Genomic DNA, 19,481 nt, shown 5'->3' with positions numbered 1-19,481 from the left:
AACCTCTAAATAATTGTGGAATTGTTTATAGTTAGTTTTTGGTCTCATTTGTTGATAATGGCCATTCCCTTTTTCCCCTTGGCCATGAAAATGTTTTTTATACCAAACATGCACCATATTTTCTGTTACAACTTCAAAATATCAGGTGTAATGTTCTTGACATTTAAATCAAGTACTTAATTTGTATTGTTGACACACATTGGATTAAATTGTCTGTCTTAAACAAAAATGACTTCTTTGACTTCTTTTTTTTTTTTAATGTTTTGAAACACAAGTAAATGAGATGTTCTGATCTTTTTCAGAAGTAATTTGCTATATATTATATAGTCCTGAAAAGGCATAGAATGTGTACTACCAGAATTGATATCACACCTCTTCATCCTGAAAGCTGGTATTAAGCAACACAACTATCATATTTACATCAGTATAAGCTTGAAACACAATCAGAAATGCAGTCCTTCCCGGAGAGGAGCAGGTGGGGCTGGAAAACATATAGAAAAGAAGCTTTCTGCTAAAATCTGCTGGAGAGAAGGGAAAATAAATGAGTAAATAGGCATCAGTAACTTGTTGAGACACTGTTCTTTTGCAGGAGCAGTAAAGTCACCAAATTACATATTTCTTCTGCTCATTTTGTTACCTTTCCTAGAAAGATTTTAAGTTTTTCATCTTGAAGTACCATAGGATGATAGCTGTGAGGATGAGACTGTAGACATTTCTTTTGCCATCTCAGTAATACTGTGATATGTTAACTTTGGTTTATTCCCTGCTGACACCTTCTGAGCAGAGGTCTGACTTTATGTTGATTCTGATTCTTGATCTTTGGGTTTCATTCTCTACTTGACCAGAGATGAGTTTTTCTGGCTACCCTTACTGCTTGTTGTTCCTTTGCAGAGATATCAAGTTCCTTGAGAATAGACTTGGCTCATATGTTGACATTTTCCTCTCTCAAGTCCGGATGCAGCAGCCACGGTTCCCTTTCTGAAGCTTCTGAAGTTAAATTCTTGGAGGGTGATAGTGTGCATAGACTTAAAATCCTCATCTCCACTGTTTCATAATTTAGCAATGTCTTAGGTCTGACATAAAGACTGTTGCTCCTCATGTGTGAAGATCAGAGCTACTTGCAGAGTGCAAGTAGCTTGTTTATGGCACGCTTTGTTACATGAACAATTTTGTATGAATTGTTGTGGAGAGTGAACTGTTGAACTGTTTGCTTCAGCTGTTCACTCCGTGCTGTTCATTCCTCATGCTGGGTGAGTGGCCACCTCAGCTGCCGAGGACTGAATTTTCTCCCTGACCGAGTGACTGAAACTTTCAAAATGCAATCAGAAATTAATAATATATGATGAATACTCATATTTGCACATGGATAGCCTGGTTTACATGCAAATATTGGAATTCAGATTTCTCTCAGTGTTTTAGGGTGTATCTAGCAATGGCCAAAAACCAATAACTCTCATGGTGCAGTATTCTAAGAATTCATGCCACATCACTGTTAAGTGTAAGCACACTCTCCACCACACCTTTCAAAGTCTTAGAAGTTTTAATGGACGACTCTTTGTTGCCACTGGGGACCCATATCCTCCATCTCTCAATCCAGTTAATAAAATTGCCTTCAGTTTTGTTTCATAGAAGGAGATGGTAGTATTGCTCCATTGCTGCTGGAATATAGGGATGGCAGCACCAGAGATCAGGTGGAATAGTAACTCTTTTGACTGATGAGTTCAAGGTGTTATGTTGTGTTGTCTTCTTTTGCATAACCTTGAGGGAGAAATCTGGATGATAAAAAAGCAGTAATGAATTGAATTTTTCTACATCTTAAAATAGATAAATGTATGTATATACAAATACAGAATCATGTATTCATAAATATGTAAACAGATACATAGGCACATACATGCATTTGCGTGTGTGTAGGTGTATCTCATGGTGGAGAAGACTGAGAGGCACTTCACAGCCTTCACAGATAATTTGAAATTCTTTATCTTCTGTGTAAACATCATAACTGCACTCTCCTACATACAGTGTTTTCTCCCTGGGTGTCCATTCATGATAGTCCTCCTAATGGGCTTCTGGGGTTATGAAGCTGGCAAGGAACATAAGGGAAGGTACACAGTACCTTCCCCAAAGTTGCTGCAGTGTGAAGATGTTCCTTAGGATGGTATAGTTCCTGGTGAGAATGGTATAAGCTTTAAATATAAGCTGGTATTCGGTTGGTCTGAGCTGACCTTCAAGAAGCTGTCCTAGAAATGTTTCATCCACTCTAAGTTTGTAATTGGTTTGTCTTGGAATGAGTTCTGCTGGCTCAATGCTGGGGCTTAGATCAGCAGGGGAAGCCTGCAGCAAGTTAGAGAATTTCTCAACCAGTTTGAACCTGAACACTTACTTCTGTATGGTCAGAAATCAAGCTTCAGAAAATGAGAGGAAAATGCATGGTGAGAATGCCATTCACAGAAAAGAAGCAACTTCTAAGTGACATAGAAGAGAAAAGATAATCAGAAGTTTCAAAATTCTGGTTCAGTAGTGTGGCCATTGCCTCCAGAAGCTGGGTATAATAATGTATATTGAAACTGCTTCATCCTTTATAAAGATTTCACCCTCTCAGCTGAAGAAAGTAACTATTCCCTGCATGTTCCACATTTACTGAGACGTTTTAAGCTGAAAAAGGTAACTGAGTCTACCCAGAACATCTGCATGCCACATGGGATTCCTGTGGCCTTACCATCTCTCTTTATGAAGAAATCTACTTGATGCTTTACATTATACATATTTGTGTATGCATAGTGCCAAATAAAACCTTTAATTATATCAGCGTAAAGAGGGATAGAACAGCTATCAAACATCAAAAGTTTTTACCATCATTTTCATTCTTATCACAGCTATCTGTTGACTTCTTGGACTGTTTTTTACTAAGTACAATATATCTATGTTCCATATGCAAATTCCACTGTGAGTGATTTGCCTGTTTTGTAAGCTAGACTGCACCTGTAACATGTGGGATTGAGTTAAAAATGACAAGCAGACAAGCACAAGGCACATTATCTTGACAAACTCAGGCTCCGAAAATTAGCCTGTGCCTGAATTATTAAAATAACAAGGAGTATTTCACTCAGCTGTGGAGAAATGCTCCTAATTGTCCACTTTAGCCAACTTCTTTCAGACTTCACGATCGGTCAATTTACAGTAGCGGCTTGCAAATTCCTGAACTCCCATTAGAGAAAAGTGCAACAGCAGTCCAACACACCCTCATTTATTTTAATAACCTGCCAAGCAGACATGAAAATGTTAAAGTTGGAAGGCTGTAACATGACAGGAACCTGACTTGTCACAGCCACATTATAATCTAGTTAAACTACTTTCTTTCTGCCTTTCATGTCTTTTCAGGTAAGTGGAAAACTAATTGTCAAATTACTAATTTTGTTGGCATTAATATCAATACTAGGGCTAGAGAAGCATGAACAGATAGGCCTGTGGGTTTTCTTTATATTGTGCTTGAATGCTGGAAAGCATTCTGAAAATACAGAAGGAGAAGATTGGAGCCCAGTCTTTTATTAACAATGACCTATTTATTTTAAGAGGCATTGAAGCTCTATAAACAGACTAGTTAAAGTCTCTGGGTTCTTTTATTATTATTTAATGCCTGGAAATCTTGTTTACTTCAATCTTGTTTCCTTTGTGCATGATAGTGTACCTGATGTAACAGGGCCAGTATTCACATCTAAAGTATTAATGGCGGAGTCTGATCGTGTAGGAGACTACAAGGAACTGCACTACTGAGAAAAAAGTCTTCAACAATGCCAGGGTCACACTGTCTTTCAAAATGAACTGTAAGTAGGTCATGCTTTAACTGCAGGCAGGGTCGAGAACATTACTGCACAAAGTGCTTGGGATGGTTGAGGAGCTTGTTGAGAGAACCGGGGACAGCTCAGGTGACTGGGAGGAGGAGCTAATTGTAATGAACATGGAGATATGAATCTATGTACAGATATGCTGCTCATCCCTTTTACAAGAGGTTGCTTGGCCTACAGGGCATGAAGCTTTCCAGGGGCTTTCTCAAGGCAGGACAGAATCTATTACTTATGTCTGAAATCCATTTTTCTGTTTGTTGTTTTTCAGGGTGGGGTGAGGGTGGGGTGGTGTTTGCTTGCTTGCTTACTGTTTTTCTTCCCCATTTGATCATAACCTTTCTGGGGAATTTGACTTGGCTTCATAAGTGTTTGTACAGATTTTACTGTCCATCATGGCACTGATAGCTTCCTATGAATAATAAGCCTTCCACAAAGAACACTGAGATGCCTTAATACTGTCGTTTCCCTGCAGTACTTGAAAGCTTTTCCTACTAAGTACTTAGCTTTGCCTCTATTTCATCTGGAAAGGGCTCATTATTAGCTGTGGTTTTTCAGGAAGCTGAGTATTCAGCTTGTAGAAGCATGTTACTATTTCTTGTACAGTTTGGGACAGAATTTATTTTCCATTGTCTTTTACTTGCTCTTTTTCCCTCTGCTGAAAAGAAACATGCAGAAGCCCATTCTCACAGCCTCAGCACATCAGTTCTGTCCCAGCAGGAACCAGAAAACGTGTCATCAGAAAACAAACCTTTTGATGTTACTGATGGGATTATCAAGAGTGTGATTGCACTTGAGTGAGTCCTATGGCTTTGTAAACACTCTCTTTTGGAGAACATGAACCTAGGCAAATGCATAACAGCACTGAGCACCAGAAGGTCTGAAAAATCAAGCTCTGAAAGATCCTCTATTCCTCTGCCCATCTTCATCCTCTCCTCTCTTCTCACTTCTCTCACCATACTTTGTGCAAAATGGGTTGGCAAGTTCTGGAGTAGAACACAAATATTTACAAAGGGTCATTATTACAATGAGCAGGAAAAGAAAGAGAGGAGGAGGAAACAGGTCTGCTGGAGCACAAGCAGGGATGGGCAAAGCTAAGAGGTACAACTAGCTTCTCAGTTCCCAGAAGATAGTAAGTATCATGAGCAAACTTAGAATGGCAAATGAGGCAGCTAAGGGTTTAAGAGCAGCAAAGCAGCACTGAGGCTGGGTTTCACAAATAACTGATTTTCTGGTATTGCTGTCAGAGGAGGGAAAGTTTCTGTGTCCCCTGAGAACTGGGTCACCTGAGAGCAGCTGCTACAGGGCTTCACTCAGAGTGAAATGGTAGCTACCTTATGAGGTGTTAAACTCTCTTTTGAGAAAACTCACTGAGTACAAGATTGACTGATACATTGGGTAGGACAGAATTTTTGCTAAATCATTTTCCTGCCTAATTAAAGATTTTTGAATAATTAGAAATTAATCAAAATGCAATGATTTTTTTTGGCAGTGACATTGCCTTTATGTGTGGCACATACTCTCCTGTACCTAGTTCTTCCTGTCAGCAATCTACAAAGTATTTATAAATCTGCTTTTTGCTTTCCCCATTGTCTGTTTTAAAAATGTCTCCATTTTGGGAGACAAGAAAACATCCGTGAATGTTTAACTTGCCATTAGCATGTATATTTTATGTTTGAAACATTTAAAAGCTTCTGTTTTAAATAAACACATCCCTTAACAGCTGTGCAATGCATGACACAGGACAATTGAGTAAGCATCAAAGTGCTTAATAGATAAAACAGTGCTGGATGTGGTAAAATAAACAGGACTTAATCCCTTTATAACTCGAGTAAATAAATACAGCTTTAATTCAGATACAGTTTTGCCTTTAGGTTGCTCTGTTCTGTTAACACCTATCTGTCAGCATTAATACCATGTAAATGAGCCACTCTGAGCCTTTCCCCTTGCATCTTGTTTAATCCTCTTCCATTCTTCTAATCATCCTACACACAGAGGCCAATATCTATTTTCATCTGGCAAGATAGGATCTCCTAAGGAATTAAAGACGGTTTCCACTTAGCTCCACAGTAGGCAAAGGCTGGGCTGTGATCTAGGGCTTTAGGGACTTCTCATAATGCGCTGGTGCTCGCTAGATCGAAGAATTGAGTTCTGGCTGCTGGATTTTTAATCCTCCTGTGGCTGATGTTGGGCGCTCCAGTGATTTAAGATCTTTGATTGCTCAGAGCTTGGCCCTTTGATTGAGTGAACTTCTGAAGACAGAGTGTGACTGATTTCAAGTTAGTGGTTTTAAGTAACTACTGGAAAAAACAGATAGGAAAAGCCCTGTGATTAAGATGCACCATCTCTCTTTTTAATTGACTTTCTGAAGCTATCTGATGCTTTACTCTCTCTACACAAAAGAAAAACTGTATAGATCAGTATTTGTTCTAATGAAGAACTCAAGTGTCACAGTATTTGTCTGTGCTTGTTTGCAGTGACATGTCTGTTAAAACACTAAAGGATGTTAGGATGTTAAAACACTGTTAGACACTAAAGGATGTATTTAGAAACACACTTCTCACAGGGCATGCATTAGAAGTATCAGCAAATAAAGCCTCAATTCACAGGGCTAAGATAAATAGTGAATATCATTTTGGTTTGTAATATATTTTCAGATACTGTATACGTGCCAGCTGAAGAAGAGTACATGCATAACAACAGGTAGGAGTCACGGAAATCTATTTATCTTGGCAATTTGAAGTATTAGCAGTTTGTGAAACTTTGAAGTGATCTCACCTATTTCTTTAATGATGAAGGTAGGGCTTATAAAGTAAGAAAATGCCTGGGAATTGAACAGCCTTGCTAGCTCGGAGCAAAGTTTTCCTATTCCTGTCTTGCTGCTTAATTGTCAGGTTCACAAAGCATTGCAGAAGGCTGCTCCTTTTGCTTAGTGAGTCAGACATTTTTCAGGACAACCACAGCAGTTATAGATATCATTCCTATTCACTGGGTATGTAATTTAGTTCTGTTTCTTAGCCTCTCTGCAAAGACAACAGCATTGGGATCTTTGCCTCACAGCAATTCAGACATTTCAGGCATGCACCAAGAACAACTACTTGTTTTAAAAAGTGTAAGTGACACTGCATATCTTTACTGACCTTGTAGATAGAGGGGTTTTAGTATATAGTTATATATCACATTTGGTATGTTTTGTATATGTTTCTATCTATAAACCATGTGTGCACATCTTCTCACTCCCGTGTAGGTGTTTATATGAATGTAGTAGCTTCAGGAGATATGAAAATCATTAACATTTCTCCTTTAGCGAAATAAAGTCTTGCTTGTCTTCTCCAGTGAGGGTTTCTCATGCATTCCCTTCACCTAGCTGTCTGTTCAGAACAAAATGTCAGGTTTTCCTCCATGTTTCACTCCCTCATTGCTTTTGCTCTGTGTAGACTCTCTTAAGCTCACTGTTTTGGGTGCCTGTCTCACATTAGTCTTATGTTTTTCCCACAGCTGTCTTTCACAAGCTAAGGTTTACAATCCTCCCAGATTTCAGCTTTTGCATTGGGGCTGCACTGACTGAAGAATGGGAGTGTTTGATGCTGATACCCTTTTGTTCTGTGTGAACATCCTCTGTAATCTTCTCGAGCTGACTTTAGGGAATGCACAACTTTGCTTTTGCACTTGAAACTGGGCTTAGTGAATATGCTAATAAACTGCATACGAGTTTGGGAGTCTCATTCATGTAGTGTAGACCGTTCTACTGCATTTCTGATGGGCACACACTTGCTCATTTGGGCATGCTTGTATGTATGCACGTGAAGTGGGAAATCTGCATAACGAAATATTGGGCAGTATAGCCATGCTTGTATAATCATTCATTATTTTTATTAAAAGTGAGTTGAGACTGAAATGACGATTAATTATAAAAAGTAAAAAGCATAATTAGTAACATACTTCTCTTCTTACAGCTTTCTTTGTCTGAATTCTTTTTCCTGATGCCCTAATTATTTCCCGTCTTTTAAAATTCACTTTAATTTCAATTTAACTCTCCCTGGGTATGCAAACTTGACAAGTATTTTTTTTTTTTTTCTCAAAGATTGATTGACAGAAGTTTCAAAACTGTCACAGTGCTAATTAAAACCTTGAATCTGTGTTTTTATGAAGCCTGAAAGACTCTGCATTGCTACAGGATCCAGGATCTTATGTCTTGAATGAATGTTTCTAACAGCTAACATGGAATCATTATTAGTTGCCTTTCCTCAGGCTTGATATCCAGCTCTCTATTTATCACTGAATTTAGATCTTATGTTGACAACATGAGAAATAGAAGCCCTCCTAGGCAATGATACCTGCTCTGTCTAGACAATGTCATTTTACACTTTGCCTTTTCTGCTTGGCAGAGCTGGGCAGAGTTGGCCCTTACCAAACGGTGGCACAGTTTGACTCAGAGTCCTGTGTATTCCTGGGGAATTCATGCTAGGAATACTGTGGTAATATTTTGCCGTCTGTGGACTGATTGACTCTACTGAAACTGTGTTGTCAGGAATCTTCTACCTTACACTTGAAAGAAGAATATTGTTAGCATAAGTGCTGTATGCATCAGAATTGGGTCCTGCTTTCTAGCTTGCAAACTTTCTGGAGGCCAGAGTATTCCCAGAATCTTAAGATAGGCATGTCTGGAAGCTAAGGTAAGCATCTGCCACTAAGTCACAATTGCAAAGGCAATGTAGAATAAAATCATTGCATTCTGTTGGTATGTGGCTGTCTTCCTCTTTCTAATCCCATATTAGTCACTTTTACAGTAAAGCAGAGAAAACTATGTGGAGAGCGAGGATTCAGCATTCCTTTCTTTGTGGCACTCAGTGGAAATGAGTAACTGTAAAGCTCTGTGAGAAGATGTCGTGCAGTAAGCATGTTACCAGTCCTGGTCAGAACATCCAGAACAGGTCTTGCTGCTTCTCACTGTCACAATAGCACTGTGTTACTTCTTTGTAAGTACAGTTCACTTCATACAATAAATACTTAGTGTGACAATATTGATTACATTAATAGATCAAAGGAAACTGGAGGGACTACTTCATGCTTTAAGAATCTGCTTAAATATGTTGCACAGAGACATTAGTATAAACAATCTGCATTACCACGTCTTGCCCTTTTTGGGGGGATATTTTTTTTGATTGCCTGTCTGACCATGACAGAGGATACATTTAGATTTTCTGCAATCTTACACAACACTTAAAAATGGGTTATTTTCTCTTTCCAGTTCTTGTTGATGTAAGTGTTCTGAAAGACTGTTGTATTTAAAGATTTTTTGTCTTTAGTTTTTAGTATAGAGTGATCAAAAATGGAAAACATTACCCATATTTAATGTATATTCTTGTACTAAAATGTGTGAAAATAGAAAGTTCAACACTCTTTTTTTGAGTTAAGTCAATATTGCTACAGGTAATAATTCTTGCAGAAACAAAATCAAAACTTAAACAGTTTGGCTAAAAGTTCTTTCCTCTCTCAGACACTCAAGTTCTGGTATATTAACTTTAACATTGTACTAATTATTAGTTCTCCCGGTCACCATAGGCCCTGATTTTTTCTTTTCTAGATATACAGCCTAATCATTAGGATCACCTGCTGGAGAAGGTGATGCCTTTTCAGCACCTGAGTCCTTTCTGAACATGATACACTATAAGATTCAGCTGCCTCACCTGTGGGCCTAAATACCCAGTGTAAATCTTTTTGTCTGAGTGCCTTTGCTCTCTGTCTGAATAGTTATGTTTTCATCCTCATCATCTTCGTTCACTGAATCAAGGTCAGCAAGACAATCCAGAGGGAAGGACAGAAAAACAGCATAGTGAGAAGAGATAGAGCTCGGTGTGAATTGATTGGTGAAGGATGATTTCAAAAGATCTCAGCTGCTGTAAAAACAGCCAGTAAAAAACCCTAACACCTCCATCTGATAAGGATGATCTGTCTCTTGCCTCTGCATCCCCCACCCCATGCACACTTGCTGTATTTAGAATGTATGTATTTCTTAAGTCCCTGCTTGCATCACTCCTTTGTCACAGTAATTTTCGTGGGAAGAATTGCTATCCATCAGTTTGTGAGATGTTGAACTATTTTGGAATACATCATAAGCATATCAGGGTATAGAGAAGAGAGGTGAAAATGCACTTAGCTATGGATGGCAAAAAGCAGGTGTCTCTGATACACTTTTCCCTTCCCTATGCAAAAACCTTTCTAGCAAAATTATCATAAGGAGCTAACACAATTATTCTTAAGGAGCTACTTTTGCCACATCTATTCCGTCTTGGATATAGGGGCTATTGTATGCATTTCTGATTTTAATATGAACATCTGCACAAGAAATTGTATCTGGTGATAGCAACTGCCTGCCATGGCAGTGATTGTACCTAATTGCAGACAAGAAATATCCATAGATCAAAAATTGCTAATTTGCGTCACCTCTGCTCATAAAGGTAGAAGGGATTATGTGATTTTGACTCTTTTTTACCTCAAAGGAGCATTTATCAGTCCCTGAACATCACATTTTCAAACAGAAAAATTACAATTAGTTAAATGTAAAAATATTAATGTTATTTCCCCCCCTTATAAGTTATTGATAGCCCTTACAATAAAAGTGTTCTGATTAAGAAGTTCTAGGCTCTGTATAACGTGTTATAAATAATCTTGCCTACAAATGCTTATAAGGTAATTTTATGACAAGCACAATAGACCATAGCCAGCTAAATATAGAATGGGAAGGTAGTAGAACATCATAATGATCTTGTTTTGCATGAAAAGCAGTAATTTTAATTGATCATGCTCTGAGACAGACTACAGTTCAACAAAAATGAATGTGTTAAGTAAGGCAAAATATGGTAATTTATTTTTTCTGAGCAGGGCTTTCTTATCAGTGTGCAGACATTGGAGCATCCCTTCTCCTCTTGATTACTATCAGAGTGCAAAAGGTCTAGCTGATAAAATTCTTTAATGATCCAAAGGTAACTTTGGAAAGTAAAGGATATCAGATATTGAAGACTGAATGAACTATTGCTCTCTGTATAGTAGCAGGGGCTTATCTTTCATACAGTGAAAAAAGTGAGCAAAGTTTGAGGCAGAATGACTGTCTATTTAGCTTTGTGTATCTGGATCGAAACAACAGGTGGAAAGGAGAGAACAGAGCAGTGGTAACCACTGTGGTTTTCATCTTTTCTCAATGAATGTGTTTCTGGTAGTGTTCTTAGACAGAAAAAAAAATCCTGACGTTGTTATTAATCATATTGATTATTACAGTGGTTAAGGGTCAGCCAAGTATTGATCCCCATTTTGCTAAGCCATGTACAAACACAGAGTTGACAATCTAAATAGACTAGTTGAAAATAATGTAGAGCATAAATGGAGTAAGCTGCTCATAGCAGGTCCTACCTTGTCAGTTCCACAGTTAATTTTAGTAGGAGATGAATCATTCAAAAAGAGATGCAAAGGAAGTTGGTTAGGGAATGATTGAAGGGCAGTAAAAGGAAGAATATGGAAAAAGCTAAGTATGTGTCAGAGTCATGGAGCTGCTTATAAATGAAAAACTGCATTGTTATTAAGAAACAGTTATCTGCTATGAAGCCATCTCTCTCCTCCAAAACAGTCTTATGACTGACATCAAGTCTGTGTTCAGAACTTCAGTTGTGCAACAAATTATTGAAAGCAACATACTTTCTTTTGTGTTAGCAGTGCAAGTAATTTGTTTTCACCCATTTTTACATCATCATTTGGTAGCTTACAGAAAGCTGAAGAGAACCTGGGGCTGTTTCCAGCTTTTCAGCTCCTCTCCACCCTGTTCTTGTTTCCTGCAATAACAGCATAAGCCAGTGTCTAATATTCCAGATCATTTTTTTGTTATCACTGACACTTATTCTACCCCTTCAGACAAGGGCAGGCTCAGCCACCAGTAAAAGTCTTAGGTTCTTATGTGGCCAGGAATTGCATGTGGTTGCAGAACCTAGTACTCTTCAGTCTTTGTGGAAGTGTAGCCCACTTCTTGGGAACCCTCTGTCTGAGCAGTCCTGTGTGACATGGAGCCCTGCCTCACTTACTGCTGGAAGGAAAGGAAATCCTTAGAGTCCCCGTGTCTGTAAGACACTTCCCATGGCTTCTAGTTTTTCTAGTACCGTTACTGCATTAGTGCCCTGGAAAACAGTTTGTCTGGACAGGTTGTGAAATGCCCATCCTCAGAGAGCTTCAAAATGTGATTGGACAAGGCCCTAGGCAATCTGATCTAGCTTTGATGTTAAGCATGCCTTGAGCCATATGTTCGACTGAATGGCCTCCCATGACCTCTTCATACTCCGCAATGACCCAACTGCCAGTACATCTGTAAAATCTCTGGGCAAAAATTCTAATTTGATCATCTTTTAAGTGTTCAGGGAGGGATGGAAAAGATGAGGCCTGAGTTGCCTCCAAATGAAACCACAGATCTTCCAAAACTGCATTTGAATCAACTGCAACTGCTCCGAAAAACTTGTCATTAATGTCAGAGACTTTTATTGATTCAGTTTTCTTTTGTGGATTTACTATTTCTTGTTCATAAAGTTTAAAACAGCTGGTGCAAAATTCTTCATTAAAGATGATGTTTTATGCAGCAGCTTGTAAAAAACATAGAGACCACTGCTTCTTCTAGCAAGATCCAACTTTATTACACAAACTTCAGTATTTATACGTTTCTACCATGGGAAAGTTTTAAGAAAGTTTTTAAGATGCAGAGGGAAAGACAAAACAGCTACACCCCCAAACACTTGGCAGGGCAGACTTCTCTGACCTTTATCAGCCACACACAAAAACATGCCATCTCCTAGCATTCTGGGAGGTGAAGGAAAAACATTCACACCTGGTGCTTATAGCTGTGGTCATTTCCCTGGTATGCATCTTCCCTAGAGAACAAAAGGCCTTTATCAAAGTTAACAAATAACAAGTTGCTCTCTACATGGGGCTCTTGTTAAGGGCAGGATGACCGCCACAGGCCTCTGCTTTTTATTTAAGGACTTTGGTGGATTGAAAGAGTTCTCAAAAGACCTAAAGTTTATGTGGTCTATTTCATGGAACCTTTATGGCCACTTCTCTATGCCTCTTTCAGAGTTTCAGGAAAGACATTTTGGGTTTTAGAGTTCTAAACTTCTAGGTACTAACAAGTAGTCTTTTGGCACAAAACTGACATAATCTGACAATGGATATAAATTTCTAAAAAAATTCATCTTCATTTTTTCCTCTCCTGGCATAAATCAGAAGAACTTCTGTGGGTTTAACTGAAATAGCTTCAGGTTCATGCACACTGCAGCAAAATTCAATTGTTTATTATTCACAGCTGTTCAGCACTCGTAGAACCCATCTAGAGAAAGGCAGTGATAAACTGGAGTAAGGTGCAGATGGACTAAGGGATAGCTGTACTTCCCTTCCAACCGAACTATTCTGTTCTATTCTGTTCTGTTTTGAAGTTCAACATAGGGTGCAGAAGGTTGGACTTGAGACCTCTTGAAGTCTCTTCTAACATGAGTTATCCAAAGAACCATTGCTCCTATGTGTAGTAACTGCTGGACTCTGCCTAGCAGGCTGCTGCTCCCTGAGAGCTCAGCGAGGGTTTCCTAGGGCCATGAGATCAGTCGCATCCCAGAGTCCATTTGGGACAGCCCTGCCATCTGGCTCCGGCAGCCAGCAGCGTTACAACGCAGTAGTGGTAAAGAAGGCAGAGAAGGGTCTCTCATGAGGGTTTGAGATGGCTTTAATCACATCTCGTCCCCGAGATGTTCAGAGGTGGAGAGACAGCGTGCTCTGAGTGCGGGATGGTTTTGTCAGGGGCCCAAGGGCGGTCCCTGGGTGGGTTTGGGGTACAGAAGCAAATAGGAAGAAACCAAGGGAGTGGCCAAGGCCAGGGAGGGAACAAGGGGAGCATGTGAAATAGGAAAAGAAATGGGTTAACTGATCCCCATACCTATGCTAAGAACTAAGAATCCTTTTCACAGTGGACAATCCCAAATACTCACAATACATGTGCTACGTGAATGTTCCTGGTATGTGCGTCTTTTCCTCTGAGGGGGCTGAAGAGAGAAAAAATGGTTTATTAAAATGCCTTCACAAAGGTAAATTCACCGTTCTTCCTGTTTGACTGAGTGGGGATGTTGGGCTCCCTTCCCCCCTGCCATGTATCCCTGGGAGAGGGGCCCTGGGCGGGAGGCACAGGGTTTCCCTGCCCCTGGTCAGCCTCATTCCCCATTGGTTGGTTTGTGTTCCCCTGCGCGGGTAAGGACCCTCGGGTCCCGTGATTGCCTCAGTTCCTCGGCAGAGTCCCGGCCATGCGGCTGGAGAAATAAACATCTCTGAAACATCTACCAAGAATCGGTCCATATATACTTCCTTTCCCCGGGACTCCTGGTTTGATACATTGTGTTACAGTATCCACCCTGTAACATGGGGACCTGTGAAATCTGCAGTTTTACTGCCTGGGTGAACTTTGTTTCTTAAGTCCTTCAGTAATGACTCAGGCTATAAATTTTCATCTGATTTTGCAGTTACTATAAACAAAATAATTATGAGATACAAAGATAATACTTTCGGCTGAACTCATTGTTAGGCCTATCTGCAAATCCCTTAATTTATAGGTACTTATTTGCACTAAGAAAGCCGAAAAAAAAGTGTAAATTTTGTGTTTCTTTAAAAGCTGTGTAATATGCAAATATCTATTTGATTGATCTCATTAAAGAGTTTTCTGAAGATGTACTAAAAAAGAAATCTTGTTTGGGTAAAATCAAATTAATTTCTTGAATAATGAACTGAAGGCTCAAACCAATGTGAAGGTGGTTACAAAAATGAAACAATGACAACTTAAGCAAATGCTGGCTTTTGCTTCCTATTAAGGAACATCACTTGGTGTCAGCACTAAGTGATTGGTGTAACAGCTGAAATTTAGTCTAAGCAAGGATCTTTTGGATTATCAGAGAGGGAAGCAAGTGACACAGGACTAACATACTCTTTTATGGGATCTTTCACTTTCCTTTAGCTTTTTACACAAAATCAGACCACAGATATAGCAAAGTGAGGGACCGAATAATTCTGGGAGCTAACCTTCAATGAAGAAGGGGAGCATGGAGGATGCAAATTTGTTTCAGAGGTTTATGAATAGCAGGAAATGGCATGTTGGGTTTCTTTACAGATCTACAAAGTTCCTGGGCTTCTCCTTCCTGAGGAGATACTGAGTTATGCAAAAGGTGCTGTTTGAAAGCACTGAGAAGTTCCAGATTTTTCGTTGTGAAAAATTAATAACAGTAAAACAGGAAGTTTCAGTTAGGTACCTAATTGATTGTTTGACCACCTAAATGAGTGCAATTGGTTTCCTTTATGTCACACAAGTAGAACTTTAGAGCAGATTTGGGCTTCAAATGCACTTGTTAAAACAGGTAATTTTATTTCATCTTTGTGTACTTGGCACTTGATGATTATGTATTATTGATCTGTGTAGCCAGTCTTCAAAACTGCTATTGATAATGAGAAGTCTTTGTATGGAAGTATTTTCTGAAGAGACCATAGCTTTGCTCTTTTTAATAAACTAGAAGTAAATTCTGAATTTGCTTTCTTATCATGTCCATACTGTGGCTCTGTAATAGCCTATTATATGTTTCAAGTTCTTGAAGTTTCGGATATGGTAAGAAATAATGTAAGTGTCACTTCTGGAGTATACAGTAGGTAGTTTACTTTGTAAAAAGCCAATAACTCGGCTTCTTTCTTCTCCCTCCAAAATATAGGTGACAGGTTATTTTTAAAAACACATCTTAGGCAAGTAATTCAAACCTCAAATTTCTATAGTCCTTTAAGTGTCATTTTTTTTCCTAAAGGCTGTTATCAAAATAATCTAAATCACTTTCTTTCTATTAATCAAAGAATTACAGCACTTAAATTTGTAGTTGTCACTCACATAGTTTGTGCCTAAAGCATTTTGAAATTGTTTTGTGTGGTCTTTTCAATCACTCTGGTTTTTTTTTCTCAAGACATTGTCAACATGCACAAAGAATGGGATCACAATGGTAATGAATTTCATTCCTTTGGGACTTACAAGGTGAGATGTAATCTGATCTCCAAGGGTTTTAACAAAAATAGTCATTGTTTCAGAAATTCTAACATTAAACACAGTCAACAGCTACTCAGTCAATGGAATATCTTTCCCAGCAAATTGGAAAACAAAACTAGGAGTTTCCTACTCAGCTCAACAAAACCTAATGAAATCCATAAATTAGCATCTTCAAGAAGTAGCTTCTAGTTTTCGTATTGACAAAGACCGGTAACACCTCATCATACTTTGGGCATTTTGTTATAGCAAAATTCCTAAAACAGCACCTGCATGATGAGATTATTATTATTATTATTATTATTATTATTATTATTATTTTATTACTAGGAATTATTATTTCATGTTGTAGAAACTTGGAAAAGCAGACATTGCTATACTAAAGACCACGTGATCTTCTTGAAGTATTTTTGTCTACAAGTAACAGAGACAGATAGAAAATAATGAAGAGTTCAAAGACTCATAGATTAGATGCATTTACATATTGGAGAGTCCTGCATAAAATAAATGTGAACATATTATTTCTAATACAGACTACTGAAAACAGTGTAGTAATTTTAAGTTGATTCATTAATCAGCTGGACATTTTTTGAGGTCTAATGTATTCTTTGACTGTGTATGCTCTTAATTAGCTCAAACTGAACAAACAGAATTTATCTAAGGACTTATGGGATAAATAAACACAAAATTTAGCACAGCATCATAGACTTTCTGGGGTGATATAGACTTTTTTTATTACCTCTTAAGTAAACTGTAAAATACAAAAGAGAGGAATATTAATTATTATTTATTAATTCAATATTATTTTTAAAAGTCTATTTTACAGTTTCACACTTTGTTTAGCTCACTGTAAGTTAAGACACCTAAGAGAAACATAATTCATAATAAAATTAGTAATTATTCATATTTAACAATTAGCATGGCATGTTGATGTAGAGAGCAATAAATATATGTAAAATATCCTTTGAAGTTGACCACTACTTGTGTAGTCAGAGACATCCAATGTACTTATTAGTGGCATGTAATCTCCTTGAGTTGTATTGAATTCATTTAAAAATCAGGCAATAAAAACAACACTGGTAGAAAAAACCCAAGAATGAATTATGTTTAGAACTGGACAGGCACATTGAAAGAAATAAAAATATAAATGAAGGAAATAAATGTGTTGTTTTTTTCTTGATTTTATTCAAAGAACAGACAGAACTCTTGGGTAATTTTCTCCACCTTTCTGACAGCCCTGACAGAATAGAATGTTGTGGTTTGATGCCTTTTTTTTTAATCGGTAGGACAGCAACTAAGAATTTTACCCATGACAGCCAAAGAGCCAGAACAAGACAAGAAAGGTAAATTTCCTCTGGTAACTTTTGTAAAGTTACAGGCTACTCTGTAAAGCCTTGAAAGATTTTTTTTTTATGATTTTCCGATCATTTTGTTGATAATGTAATAAAATTGAGGATTAAAGCAATGAAAAATAAATTTCCTGGATAATTTGCACATTTCTTTTAATTCTGAGAATAAAAACATATGGAAGATAATCAATTACTTTGTTTAAATGGCTATTTTGGGCAACCTTTGGCATACTAAAGAAGGGGGGGCAGTTCCACTTCTCAGTTCTGACTGAGACACATCACAGTCAAAACTTTAATAACAGCATCTTTAAAAAAATACTTTAAATATTTTATTTGCTATTTTTTCTTGTTTTAATAGCCTATTTGAATTTTTCTTAACAAAGTAATCTTGGTTTTTTTCCTTGATTTCTCTTTTTTGTTTCTTTAATGATGCCTTTGATATCTCTGGAAAGCAGGGAGAGGGAAAGAGGGAAAACAGGAAAGAGAAAGTATTCATTGAGGAAGAAAACAGAATTTGGTAAACATTTGAATAAACTGTGTTTAGTAGGTGACTTGCATCATGTTATTCTCTTCCCACAGAAAACCCTGGACTGTTCTAGCATATTTTAAGGAAGCTATCTGAAATCACACAAAGAATTGAGAGATCAATAGACTAGCTTAGTTGCCCAAGCAATAAAAATCAATTTTGTGGTCTCTTGTTTTCTAAGCAAAGTTTGTGGAATTACACTGTAATTATGGACAAAGTATGCAAAAAATTAACCTGCATGAAGAACGGAATGCAACTGTATATTTTTTTTATCAAAGAATACTACATTCCATTCCTTAATTACATTTTCAAACAAAAAAGGTTATCACTTAAGTGCAGTTAGCAATCCAGTAAATAAAATAGTTAATTTTCTTCTAATATGTATTTTATTTCCATTATTATATAATCTGTATATAATATTATTTCGTCATCTTCATCCTTTAGGTGTAAAATGGGGAAGAAACAAAAGTGTCTTTGATTTCACTATTTACTCTGATTTGAAAGATAGACCTTTCCTGTCATGAGTGGAACAGATCTGCTAAGGGAGGTAGTGGCCAATTTATTCTGATTTTTTTTCAGTAAATCAAGACTGCATCAAGACACCAGCAGCAACAAAAGCAAATGTACTGTCACATGAAAAGTCTGGATCTCGGATCTGTTGTGTTCAGTGAGAGGCTATGCAGTGACTAGAATTCAGGGAATAACTGACTACAGTGAGCTCCATTTTTATATTTCAATTCAATCCCCTCTTGAAGGTTAAACATGTCTCATTCTGTTTGGGCATGCATCATGCCTGTTTGTGCACGTAAAATAACAGCTGCTAAGTGGCCTGTGTGGGTTTGAAGGATTCTGGATATTTTAATGGTAAATAGATGTCAAAACTCACATCACTTTTAGGTTCATCTTACAGTAGACTGCCTAGGAGATACAGGGTCTAGTCCGTAGGTTACATACAGAAAAGGTTTGCTCAGTGTTTTAGAAAGGAGATGATATCCCTCTTCCTAGGATTATTTTACAGAATTATGACCTGGCCTGCCCAAGAAGAGGAAGACTGAGTATTCTTACCTGAGAGATGAATGCTGTATCTTCTAGGTAAAAGTTAGATATTGTATATGCAGCACTATCACCATCTTACCATTTTTGTTTTGTATGGCATCTGAGAATACAAAAATAATCAAAGTGAACCTTAGGGGTTAGGTAGGCTGAGATGCACCCAGTTTGAAATTCTGGCTGATGTGTGATGAGTGGCTGCAAAAGTCCTGTGTGCCATCAGGAAATGGGTTCCTATGCTCATGGCTGGTAGGAAAGCAATTAGATAACAGTATTAGGATCACTGAAACCCCAAGGGACTTAGAGAGTCATAGAATGGTTTGATTTTGACAGGACCTTAAATATCATCCAGTTCCAACCCCCCTGCCATGATAAGGGATGCCACCCACTTGATCAGGTTTCTTAAATCCCCTTCCAACCTGGCTTTGGACCCTTTCAGTGGTGCTCATGTTGCTTCTGTGTCTTCAGCTTTGACGTCAAAAGTAGCAGGTAATAGGTAAATTTGGTACTATAATTTTGGAGTTTACAGGGCACTGAGGACATTGAAAACTAACACAAGTCGGATGTCACTCTTGCATTGCTGCTGCAAGAGAAAAGAAAAAGCTGTGGCCCTGTGTGGGGGATAC

At 38.0% G+C, this 19,481-nt stretch overlaps 1 long non-coding RNA gene across 1 annotated transcript; it reads right to left on the bottom strand.

Annotated features, from left to right (window-relative positions):
• Positions 1-375: 375 nt before the first annotated feature.
• LOC125318608 lies at positions 376-18,953 on the bottom strand. Its single transcript, XR_007200445.1, has 3 exons — positions 18,871-18,953; positions 13,856-13,909; positions 376-1,758 (listed from the first exon to the last, which is right to left on the bottom strand). It is a non-coding gene; the product is annotated as an uncharacterized LOC125318608 (long non-coding RNA).
• Between the last annotated feature and the right edge of the window lie 528 nt (positions 18,954-19,481).

The sequence above is a fragment of the Corvus hawaiiensis genome, chromosome 30, assembly GCF_020740725.1.
Source record: "Corvus hawaiiensis isolate bCorHaw1 chromosome 30, bCorHaw1.pri.cur, whole genome shotgun sequence".
In the NCBI taxonomy this organism is placed as follows: domain Eukaryota; kingdom Metazoa; phylum Chordata; class Aves; order Passeriformes; family Corvidae; genus Corvus; species Corvus hawaiiensis.
The sequence above is the reverse complement of the archived record's forward strand: the minus strand, read 5'-3'. Positions and strand labels throughout refer to the sequence as shown.